The 7,500-nt window shown below is 49.4% G+C and overlaps 3 non-coding genes and 1 pseudogene across 3 annotated transcripts; 1 reads left to right on the top strand and 3 right to left on the bottom strand.

Annotated features, from left to right (window-relative positions):
* Positions 1 to 3,221: 3,221 nt before the first annotated feature.
* Positions 3,222 to 3,313, bottom strand: LOC146486838 (U2 spliceosomal RNA; annotated as a pseudogene).
* Positions 3,314 to 3,787: 474 nt separating this feature from the next.
* Positions 3,788 to 3,906, top strand: LOC146486837 (5S ribosomal RNA). Its single transcript, XR_014858582.1, has one exon. It is a non-coding gene; the product is annotated as a 5S ribosomal RNA (ribosomal RNA).
* An 847-nt stretch (positions 3,907 to 4,753) lies between these two features.
* Positions 4,754 to 4,917, bottom strand: LOC146486836 (U1 spliceosomal RNA). Its single transcript, XR_014858780.1, has one exon. It is a non-coding gene; the product is annotated as a U1 spliceosomal RNA (small nuclear RNA).
* A 2,283-nt stretch (positions 4,918 to 7,200) lies between these two features.
* On the bottom strand, positions 7,201 to 7,392 carry LOC146486835 (U2 spliceosomal RNA). Its single transcript, XR_014858661.1, has one exon. It is a non-coding gene; the product is annotated as a U2 spliceosomal RNA (small nuclear RNA).
* Positions 7,393 to 7,500: the final 108 nt, after the last annotated feature.

Here is a 7,500-nt window from a genome sequence, read left to right as displayed (position 1 = left end):
GTGATTAACCCGGTCGAAAGCTTTCTCTTGATCTAAACTAATAATGGCCGCGGAGAGCCCTTTATGCGAAACATAATCGATCGTGTCCCGAATAAGGAACAAGTTTTCGAAAATGCTGCGGTTGGGGATACCGCAAGTTTGATCTTCGCTGAGGAGAAGTGAAATAACCCGGCGAAGCCGATTAGCGAGAACTTTGGTACAAATTTTATAATCCGTGTTGAGCAAAGATATGGGGCGCCAATTTTTAAGCGTCAGAGGATCATCCTTCTTGAATAAAAGACGGATGATACCAAGACGTTGCGAGTCGGAGAGGGATCCATGTTGAAAGGAATAATTGAGCGTGTCAACTAAATCTCGGCCTAGCAAACCCCAGAAACAGCGATAGAATTCCACCGGAAATCCATCGGCGCCCGGTGATTTACCAGAGTCCATCTGACCTAAGGCTTCTTGACACTCGGCGAGCGTAAGAAGGCCTTCGCATTTTTGTTGATCGGCGGGTGATAGCGACCGGTCCAGTTGATCTAAAAGCCAGTCTTGGCTTGAAGGGTCAACGGGTTCGGCAGAATATAAATCCGAGTAAAAAGAGTGACACGCGTGAAGGATATCTTTGGTCGAAGTGACAGACATATCCCCCACACAGAGCTCGTTGATCGAATTACGGGATTGGCGCTGGCGTTCGAGTTGATAGAAATATTTGGTAGGTTTTTCGCCCAACTCGATCCACTGTTCTTTGCTCCGGATTATAGAACCTTCTACGGCCTGATCTTCCAACGCTTTTAAAAGATGTGTGATCTCCGCCAAGCGTGTTTGATCGGCTGCAATATTGGAATTATTGCGCGACAGGATGTTGCGAAATTCGTGTTCTAAAGATATTTTGTCACGCTTTCTCTCACGTGCACGGGCGACACTGTGGGAGATAGCGATCTCTTTAAGTTGTAATTTACCGGCGTCCCACCAAACACGAGGATCGGTGAAAGCCGGTTTGTAAGCGCTCCAGACGGGCCAGAAATCCTGCACAGCGGAGCAGAAGGTTTCAGATTTTAACAGCTGTGTGTTGAATTTCCATAAGCCCCGTCCTCTCGGGTTAGAATTTCCGAGGGAGAATTTGAGACTAATCAGATGGTGGTCAGAGTACGCAAAGGTAGTACACGCGTGGGCAAACACGCGCGATCGCCAGGCTCGTGGTGTGTAAAACCGATCTAGCCGGCAACCGACAGAGTGGGGGCCGTTAAACCATGTAAATAAACGCCCAGAGGGGTTAGAAATGCGATAGAAATCCTCCAAGGAGAGAGAATTTGTGAAAGAAAGGAGTTGCGAGACCGCTTTGTCGCCAAACCTGTCATCGCCACCCCATTTATCTAGCGTGATATCCGGCACGCAATTAAAATCCCCAGCCGCGATAGTGTCGAGATTGCGAAAACAATAACGCCACAAGGAATCGAAAAATGCTTTCCGATCCGAGTGATTATTGGGAGCGTAAACATTGATAAGTTGGAAAAGGTTTCCATCGCATTTCACTTTAACGGTCACCACTCTACCCGAGAGATCGGTCTTAAAGTCAACCAGCGTAGCGGCACTCCGCGGATGGAAAAGAACCGCCACGCCAGCCGACTTGTTAGAGCCGGGGGACCACGCGGCGGTGCCCCCCCATTCCCTTTCCCACTCCTTACCTTGCGTGACGCTAGAAAGATGCGTTTCTTGTAAAAGGAAAATATCAAAGTCGCTAGATAATAAGGATTGAAAAACCTTGGCTCGTTTAGGTGCTTCAGCCATGCCATTAACGTTAATGGATGCTAAAGAGACCGCCATAAGCCAGGACAGAAAGAAAATAAACATAAAAGTTATCTAGTGGTAAATAGAGCGGGTCTTTCCCGTCTAAGTTCTTCGCACAGGCGAAGAAGCTTGGCGTGAGCATCGGCTGATAGAGTGCGGTGTAGTTCGCTCCATTCCTGATTCTCGCGTTCACCGAGTTTCTGGCGAAGCTGGGTGTCTGCGTCCGCGTGGTTTCCATAAATGTGTTGCAGGTAAAGGCCCCGACAGTGGTAATATTGGGAGCCAGTGAGGACCCCCATTAACTTCGTGCGCTGGGCGCCGGGCTTTTTTAAGGCGGTAGTGAAGTTTCGAAGAAAAGCAGGGTCGGCCGGAGAGTGCTCAGGTTCAGCGCTGGGATGGAGTTGTTTACGCGCAGTGTTGACGGCCGCGGTGTTGGTGGCTCTCTTTATCGGCATAGAATTGTCGGCCTTCGCCGGAGACGAGGGGGGACGTTTTCGGTGGTTGTCGCTCGCTTGCGAGTCGGGTAGAAGTTCCTGGGTCACTGCGGCGTAGCTGGGTTCGCCCGAGGCTGTGGTGGTAGAAGATGTACCCGTCGAAGGCGCCGTGGACGGCTCAGAATCGGGCGACGAAGCCTGGGTTTCCATGTCTTCACTATCGTTGTTAGCGGGTGGGGGGGGCGGAAGGCCTTCCCCCCCGGTCTCAGCCACGAGGTCACGAACGGGTGGTGGTCGTCGGCGTTTTTTCGGGCAGTCTTTAACGGTGTGCTCGCTTGAATTGCACCGATAGCACTGTACCGGCTGCCCAGTGTATTTAAAATAAATTTCGAGACCTTGGGTCACGATTTTCCGCGGTAGATCTCGTTCCAGAACCGCAAATTCTGCCACGCGGATACCGCGCTCGATGTGGTGGAGGCCTTCATCGCTGTAATAAAGGCGCCTAAGGTTGTCGGACTTGAGTTGCCCATACTGTTTGAGGAATTGAAGAATATCAATGTCCGGAAACTCCACCGAGACAAAGATGGAAACGTGGATGGTGCGGGCTCCCAAGAGCCTCAAAGGTTTAGAGGAATTCTCGTAATCGAAACCGGCGGTCGCGAGCCGGGTCGCTGCATCGACATTACGCAAGGTAATGTCGAAAACTTTTCCTCCGAATTGGGGGACGACTCCAACAATGTCCTCCGCAAATTCAGGTAGAGAATTGGCGATCTGTACCGCGTCTAGGTCCATACCCTCCTCGATGAGTAGACGGACAGTCTTTTGGTGTGCAAATGTTGCGCGTGGGGCCCTCGCGGCCGCGGCGGCCATCTTGCCCAACACGTGGCACGACAGAAAAACGACGATAATTCAAAAACGGAGCGGAAAAGAAGCCTAAAAATCCCTCAGACCAAGGAGGGAACGCTTAGAAAGGAACTGATCAAGATAGACTACTAAGAAAGGGACACTAACCGGTACGTGTGGCGAAAAAAGCACGGAGCTCTCCGACACACGTCCGATAAGAACAGATACTACACTTGATCTTAGCCAAAAGGCCGAGAAGCGATGGCGAACAAGTCCGCGGAACGAAGGGTGGTTCTTGTTCCCTAGCCTGGAGATATGGTGGCCCGAAAACTGTCGCATTTCCAGCTCCTGTTGCAATGCTGGCCTAGTTTCTGAGCTGCACACTGGGTTGTGACATTGTACTTTAACCCCCAACAGGGAAGAGACTCAACACGCCGCTGAACTACGAGCAGACTGGCAGTATTGAAAGCGACAAAGAGTCACGTCAGTTACCCGCTGACAATTTGTGTAAGAAAGTTAACAGAAAGTGATTACGTGGAAACGAGGCCCTCGTAGGCGACTTACATACGTTGCTGATTTGCAGCTGATTCCGCGTTTCACGCGAGTTAACATGGCTAGCCGCTCAAAAGAACGAAACGCGATCACTTTGTCACTTTCACGACCTACTCTAGGGAAAAAGCTAGATGTCTCCTGTGACACCTTCCCTATAAAGCAGTAAATTTGCGCCCCTTTCTCTTGTCTACGACCATACCACAGGGAAAACACCGGTTCTCGTCCGATCACCGAAGTTAAGCCCTGTCGGGCGGGGTTAGTACTTGGATGGGTGACCGCCTGGGAATACCCCGTGTTGTAGGCTTTCCTTTTACGTTTTTTTTGCGAGCAATCAACGATTTTGCCTTTTGTGAACGATCGATACGGCCTTCTTGAAACAGTTCAGGGACATATAAGGCCTACGATTCATTTAGACCGCAAAAAACCCATTCAAAAGCTCGAACACTGCCGCAATGTGCGGTCCGAGTTCGTGAGCGCGCGAGAATGTTTAAATTTCGCCTATGACATCAAATTAACACTTTGTGACATCAAATTATTCGAAGCAACAACAACGGAGACGACACAAACTCGATTTGAATGAAATTCCAGCACCTTTTAGACGTGAAAATCAAGTACACGGCAAGGAAAATCAAGCAATCATTCATTTAACTACAATCAAACACAACGAACAGCGTAATCTTTCCAACGGTTATTTAATAACGGTCGGAAATCAGCGCGCGGAGACAGCAATTTTTTTGCAACGAAACGACAACTTGAAAAGCTCATTCAACTAAACAAATCCAGCAACAAGAAAATCTACTCACGATTTAGACGAACTTCTTTCTGGCAGCGCTTTGTTCGTTTGTTCCTTCCTTCTCGTATTTAACACAGCTCCACGATCGCCCGCTCGACAGCTCAGTTCATTCATTCATTTCACGCTGCAAGTATATAACGTTGGAAAGCGTAAGTAATTGCCGTTCTCTCTTGTCGAATTCTAGGTACAGTAAAGCAACAGAAGGCCGTAAACAAAAGCAAACCTACCCTTTTTTCCTTTCTTGCTTGGCAATCACATAAATCACTCGCTGCTCTGCTCTTGCAACCGTCCGTACTCCATCTGAAACATAACAAAACAAAGCCGCGCGCGTGTTAGTTGAACATTAACTAGCAACCATCGGGGACTAGCGCGAACGCAGGTCCCCACTACCAGAAATTATACGCTCGAGTTACCCACATTTGGGGTAATCGCAAGGGTCAACCCAATCGAAGTGCAATGAAAGGGCCTCACCTTGAGAGGACTGCCTCCTTGATCACAGTACCTCCCGCGTCAGGTAAGTTTTTTTGTGTTTAAGGTGAATGGCCAGGCCCCCAGTGGGGTGGAGTGCAATGCCTGCCAGACAATACCGAATTATCCCAACGAGCAAATCGAACGAAGGGTTCACCTTAAACGGGAGGTGCACCAGCACGTCAAACTCACCGGGGGATCGAACCCCGCTCCCTACAAACATTGTTACAAGACAAACACAAACTAAACAAGACAGAACAAATCAACAAATAAAAACGCGAGAGGCACAACATGAACACACTCGCTCAAACACAGAAGCATAACAGGACGACACACTCACTCAACCAAACCGCCAACAAAACCAAACGACCACGACGACATCAACAACACCGCCCAAAACAACAGACCACGATGACAAAATAAACACCACTTGAGGACAGTACAACCAATCAAGGCGACCGTCCAAAGGACAAATCCAAAAAATACACACACTCAGGCAAGCCCAGTACAACCAACAAACCGCCAACAAAACCAAACGACCACGACGACATCAACGACACCGACCAAAACAACAGACCACGACGACATCAACGACGCCGCTCCACAATACCATCAACCCATTTGCTCCCGGAACCAACTTGAACACGAACTTTCCTCCTACGCCAATCAACAGACAAGATTTGCTGACGACGATACAAAAACTCCCTCGGAATAAGACGAACACCATCCCGAACATTAATACCCTCCTCAATCACAGTAACAACAGGGTCAGACAAAGCCTGCGAGTCAGACAAAGGAGTATTTACCACTTGACCATCTTGAAAACTCGCCGAATTCGGGGAGTAAGGCGTATAACACCACCGCAAAGTATCAATGTCAACAGGAGAACGATCAGGCTCACCAGGGGGATCAACAACAGGGGAAGCCTCGGCCAAAACACTCTGACTGGCATCAGCATTAGCTCCACCAGCTGCACCGGCCACGCCAGCTGCACTAACAGGACCAACCGCAGCACTATTCTCACCCGCCACACCAGCAACAGAACCAACCGCAGCAGCATTCTCACCCGCCACACCAGCAACCTCACTAACATCAGACGCGACAGAAGCACCATCATCTCCAACCACACTACTGGCAGGAGTATCATCCACACCACTGACCTCGCCAGCAGAAGCATCGTCCATACCACTGACCTCACCATCAGTAGAAGCGGCAGGAGCATACTCAATCTCACCAACATCATCCGCGGAGGGGCGAACAGGAACGTAAGGAACAGGAACGTAAGAAGGAACAGAGGCAGCAGCAGCTTCAGCCGGAGTAGGATCTGCCGAGGCAGCCAACTGAACAGAACCCCAAGCACGAGGAGCATTCTTACAATTTCTTGCCAAATGGCCAGACTGCAGACAGCGGCGACATTTACCCCTAAGGGGACAGTCCTTCGAGACATGACCACTCTTGTTACAGATATCGCACTCAACGGGTTGACCACGGTACCAGATTTTAACCAGAGAACCATCAATATCCAAGGAACGCGGGATACGGGACTTACGGACCATTCGAACAATACGAGTGCCAGTAGAAACAGTACTTAAATCCGGATAGTGCTGCATACTAACATCATGGACTTCACCAAAGGAACTCAAGACACGACGAAGAGCAGACGGATGAGACTCGAACGGATAATGGAACACCAAAACATTCTCCATCCTGGGGCCAGGTCTAACGACACGACACTGGACACTACCAACAGCAATAGAATCAGCAGACTCAACAGATAACTTGCCAGCACTGGAGACAAAGGTCACTTGGACATTACCACCAGGCACAAACTGGATGGACTCCACGGGGAAACGCGAATCAAACTTAGCATGAATACACTTTGCAATGTCAACACGACTCGCAGCAGACGGAAATTCAGTAACATTCAGAACCACGGTCCGCTGAAAAGGGCCCGACATCATGCTTAATAAGAAGTTAAGCACCACTCCGTATGGTCACCAAAACGGATGGGTGACCAAACACGTGTATAGCGAAAAAACGCCCAACAGACGCCAAAACGCCCACTTCGCCTGATTTGGGGACCAAAAAAACTTACCACAAAATGATAGGGCCTCCGGCCATACTCCCGTGTCAGGTAAGTATGAAATGCTTTGCGCCCCTCGACAACGGAAAAATTGCCTTACCCCTATATCCCTTGTGGTTTTTCTTTTAGTGGCCATCAGATCCGGGACTTGTCACTTCTCTGCGCTACCTCTACATACATCCTGTGGGGAGACAGACACACAAAGTTCAATTTCATTTCAATTCTGTTTTTTAGTTGAATATTTCTTCCCCAAGGGGAAGTGGGCCGCGCTCGGAGGTAGTGCTATACCGAGGCAACCCGTGGCTGGGACGAGGCAAGCCTCTTTTCCACAGCCCAGTTCCAAAAATCAGTTTAATATATGAGCTGCTCAATGAGCAGCGTATCAGATATTAAGCTGATAAGAACAGATACTACACTTGATCTTAGCCAAAAGGCCGAGAAGCGATGGCGAACAAGTCCGCGGAACGAAGGTTGGTTCTTGTTCCCTAGCCTCGAGATATGGTGGCCCGAAAACTGTCGCATTTCCAGCTCCTGTTGCAATGCTGGCCCGGTTT

This window comes from Pavona decussata, unplaced genomic scaffold, assembly GCF_977016875.1.
Source record: "Pavona decussata unplaced genomic scaffold, jaPavDecu1.1 SCAFFOLD_19, whole genome shotgun sequence".
Taxonomy (NCBI): Eukaryota; Metazoa; Cnidaria; class Anthozoa; order Scleractinia; family Agariciidae; genus Pavona; species Pavona decussata.
Note: the sequence above shows the minus strand (reverse complement) of the source record. Positions and strands in the feature narration are given on the sequence as shown.